Raw genomic sequence first — 4791 nt, 5'->3', positions numbered from 1 at the left:
CATGGAATATCTTTCCACTTGTTGGTGTCATCTTCAATTTCTTTCATCAGTATCTTATAGTTTACAGAGTAGAGGTCTTTCACTTCTTTGGTTAAGTTTATTCCTAGGTGTTTTATTCTTTTTTAGTGCAATTGTAAAGGGAATTATTTTCTTAATTTCTCTTTCTGCTATTTCATTATTAGTGTATAGAAGTGCAGTGGGTTTCCGTATATTGATTTTGTATCCCATAACATTATTGAATGTTTTTATCAGTTTTTATCAGTTCTAGTAGTTTTTCGGTGGAGTCTTTGGGGTTTTCTATAGATAGTATCATGTCATCTGCAAACAGGGAAAATTTTTATTTTTTCCTTACTAATTTGGATGCCTTTTATTTCTTTTTCTTGTCTGATTGCTGTGACTGGGACTTTCAGTACTATGTTGAGTAAAAGTGGAAGTAGACATCCTTATCTTGTTCCTGATTTTAGGGGAGAAGCTCTCAGTTTTTCACATACTTATTCACATTCTTAATGCCATCTTTTGATGAACATAGTTCATAATTAAACTAAAGTCAAAATTATTATTTTTTCTTCTATGTTTAGTTTTTGTGGGATTCTGTTTAGGATATCTATGCTACCCCCAAAGTCATAAAGATATTATTTTATATTTTCTTCAAGAAGATCTGAGTCTATGATCCACCATGAATTAATTTTTTAGTATGGTGTGAGGTAGGGAATTAAGGATGGGGATAAAGAAAGGGGGATGGTAATCAGAAGGGGGAATGAAGCATGAGAGACTATGGACTCTGAGTAACAAACTGAGGGCTTCAGAGGGGAGGAGGTGGGGTAATGGGATAAGCTGGTGATGGGTAGTAAGGAGGGCACGTATTGCATGGTGCACTGGGTGTTATACGCAACTAATGAATCATCGAGCTTTACATCAAAAACCAGGGGTGTACTATATGGTGACTAACATAATATAATAAAAAAATATATTATTAAAAAAAAGAAATTCCTATGGGGCAAAAAAGGATCATTGTCTTTTTTTAATGTCTGGACTTATCTATTTATTACTCTTAGAAAATCTCATTTTTGACTGGATTCAGGTTTAGAGGTAGAAGCTGTCAGAGAGGGCAGCCTCTGTGTCTTGGCAATCTGTTCCTGCCATTTTTCTTTGGCCTCCTTCTTTCTCTTGGCCAAAAGTTTAGCATGTTCTGCAGCCTCTTCCTTATTTTTTCTTAGCGTGCTGTTTCTTTACAGCAATATGCCAATGTTTATGTCGGAGGACATGTGGAGTAACAAGATGCTGAATCTTGGGCATTTTGGTTCTAGGTTCCTTACCTTCTTTATGTAGGGGCTTTCTCACAACACAGTGGTAGACATCATCTTCTTTAGAGAGATGGAAAAGTTTGCAGATTCTGCTAGCACTTTTGGGCCCCAAGCAATAAGGCACAGTAATATCAGTGAGTCCAGAACTATCCTTCTCCCATTTCTTTAACAATGACAAAGTTAAGAACACTGAGATTGGCATCCACAATGCAACCCCAAACTGATTTGTGCTTTCTTTCTCCAGTCCTCCTTGGTCTGTAGCAGGAATACCTCTTAGTCAGCAGCAGGCAACACAGCCATGGGTCAAACACCCTGCTTCATGGGGAAGACTTGTTTGTCATTGCCACCACTGGTTCAGACCACTTAACCCTTCCATTCGTCATACAGAGTATCTGCAACAATTTCTGTGGCCATACGCTTCTCATAAAAGGTACTAAGTTTGCATTCGTCATCCACTTCAATGTATTTCTGGCAGCCAGTAGCTGGGAAAGAGATGTTTAGCTTCATCCTAAAGCAAACTACCACCTCTTAAGCACCATGAAAAATAGCAGGGTCATTTTCTTCATTATGTCGTTATACAGTTGCTTTGGCACTATTTTTTTGAGAATATAGTCCTTTTCCTAGTGAATTGTGGTAATGCCTTTATTGTAAATCAAGTGATAGTGTCTGTATAAGTCTATTTCTGGACTAATCTCTTCTGTTCCATTGGCATATTTGTCCACCTTTGTACCAATATCATTTTATCTAAATTACTGTAGGTTTTACAGTAAATCTTGCAATCTGATAGTGAAAATCTAACTTTTTCCCCTCAAGATTGCCTTGGCTCTGCTGGAAACAACATTTTTCCATAATTTTAGAATTTTAAAATTTAGAAATCTGTAAGTGTACAAAGAACTTTCTGCTGGGATTTTGATTGTTATGGTCTGAATGTATAGATCAATTTTAGCATAGTTGGCTATATTAACAATATTAAGTCTTCCAATCCATGGACATGGTATATCCCCATTGTGATTCCCATGATCCCACATCCTGAGGTTTATTCTTTTTTATAATCTGTTTGTTCTGAGTGTGGGTTGAGACTTAGAACTTACTTCCAACCAATAGAATGTGGCACTGGTGATGGGATGTCACTGCTGTGATTACATTATATTATATAAGATTTCATCTTGCTATTACTATTGCTCTCTTGCTGAACTCAAAGAAGCAAACTACTATCTTGTCAACTGCCTGCAAAAAGGACCACATGGCAAGGAACTGCAGGCAGTCTCTAGAGGCTGAGCACGACTTCTAGCAGACAGCCAACAAAGAAACTCACCCTTCTACAGTCACGAGGACATAAATTCTGCTAACAAATTGAGTGAGTTTGGGAGTGGATTCTTCTCCAATCAAGTCTCCAGATAAGAATGCTGTCCATCAACACCTTTACTGCAACATGGTGAGTCCCTGAGACAGAGATCCTTGCTAAGCTGTGCTTGAACTTCTAATCCACAGAAACTGTGAAATAATAAATATTTTAAGTAAAAAAAAGTGTTAATTTTTTACACAGCAACAATTAACTATTCCATCATTTGCTTATGTCTTCTTTACATTTCTAGCACTGTTCTGTAGTGTTCAGTGTAGAGGTCTTCCATATTTTTCAGTAAATTTGTTTCTAGATATTTTATATTTTTGATGCTGTTATAAATGACATTTTATTTTCTAATTGCTTATTACTATTGTTTATAGCATATAGAAATAATATTTTTACATGACCTTTTTTAAAAAATTCTGTTAAATTCAATTATTGATTATAATAATCCATTTGTAGACTCCTTTGAATTAGCTATCAACCATGTTATCCAAGAATAAAGACTGTTGTGCAATTTCCCAATCTTTGTATATTTTGTTTCTCCTCATTTATTGATCTGAGGAGAACTTCTAATACAGCGTTGAATGTGAGATGTAATATTGGACACGCTTGTTCCATTCCTGAAATCAGGGAGAAAGTATTCAATATTTCACCATTGTCTATATCATTATCTGTAATTTTTATGTATATTCTATAACAAAATTAGAAAGTTCTTTTTTATTCTTTGTTTGCTGAGAGTTTTATGATAACCCGTGTTGAATTTTATGAAATGCTTGCACTCCATTTTCCTGTGCCATGGTTTGGAAAATGACTGGGAGAGAAAGTTGAGTGAGTGTGAAGCTCACCTCATGTGCTTCTCATTTCTTAAGGTCTACAGCCCTGTGTTGGTTGTTGTCCAACACCTGTGAACAGTTGTTTTATTTTTTTACAGCTTATACAGTTTTTGATAGCAGTCCACTCAAGACAGGTGTCTGAAATAGGCCTTCTTACACACAATGCCAAAAGCATAAACAATAGGGAAAATGTGATATATTTTTTATGTAAAATATAAGGGTTTATATTTTTAAAAAGAGTATATTAGGGAGTAGGAATGGGAATGGGGAATGGAAGAGAGTGGATAAATAAATGAATGGGTAAAACAAGAGAGGGGCTTTGCTTGGACAACTATGTGAGTGTGCCATGAATTCATCTTTCTGCACCCATGGCCCAACCATGCATAAAGGGCAATCTCTGCTGAAATATAGAAAGATGACTATAAGTGATGAGATGGCCCTAATAATTTAGAAGGATACTAAATCAGCATTCGACTTGCTTCACAAAGTGGCTTCTGAGGGTTAGCAAGGAATGGTCTCAAAAAGCAAGTTTGGTTGAATCTTTCTCTAGCTCTTCAAATAAGTAAATAAATAAAGATAAGAGAGATGGGGAAATAAACAATAGAGGAGATAGAATATCGGTCAACTCCCAAATCAGCATCTTGGAGGTAGAAGAATGATGGTACCATTTCCTTTTTGGTATAAGCCCTAAAGCTTTGCTTACGGGGATACTTGGTGAGGGAGACGCAAAGTACCTCCTTTCTTTGCTTAGATGGGTTTGGTTTCATTAAGCAAAACCAAGATGGTCCATAAAATAAGCCTTGTCTTCCCCCCCCCCCAATCCCGTGTCATCTGACACATAATTAGTGTCATTTTCTTTCAGAATCTAATATAAGGTCAAAAGCCCATCTCAGTTTTCAATTTCATTTTGTTTTTAACCTTTCTTATATCTTCCGGGGTATTTTGGGGAGACATTAAGGGAGAATACACTGGAAGCTACTTGTCAGTTGCCCTATTCTAACAGATGCCTCATTGAAATCATTTATTATGTTTCAAAGGATTTAAGTTTTGACATTGTTCCAAACTCTTGAGTCATATTTCCTTCCAAGCCTCATAGCATAGAATCATTTTTACATTTTCCTTTAAAATTTCTCTGAAATTTAAAGAATAATAAAGCAAACTTTTAAAAGTGATGGGATTTGAGTCACTAAATAATAAATAATATGAAATATGTAAAAATAGCTCTAATAAAAATATAAAGAAAACTAAATAAGAACATGAGGCCTGAATACAGACTTGTCTAAATAAATTAACCTTGTTTCTAAAG

The 4791-nt window shown here is 35.6% G+C and overlaps 1 pseudogene; it reads right to left on the bottom strand.

Annotated features, from left to right (window-relative positions):
• Window positions 1-1061: 1061 nt before the first annotated feature.
• On the bottom strand, window positions 1062-1811 carry LOC113266158 (40S ribosomal protein S6-like; annotated as a pseudogene).
• Window positions 1812-4791: the final 2980 nt, after the last annotated feature.

Source organism: Ursus arctos, unplaced genomic scaffold (genome assembly GCF_023065955.2).
Source record: "Ursus arctos isolate Adak ecotype North America unplaced genomic scaffold, UrsArc2.0 scaffold_3, whole genome shotgun sequence".
Taxonomy (NCBI): Eukaryota; Metazoa; Chordata; class Mammalia; order Carnivora; family Ursidae; genus Ursus; species Ursus arctos.
This window is presented reverse-complemented; position numbering and strand designations above follow the sequence as displayed.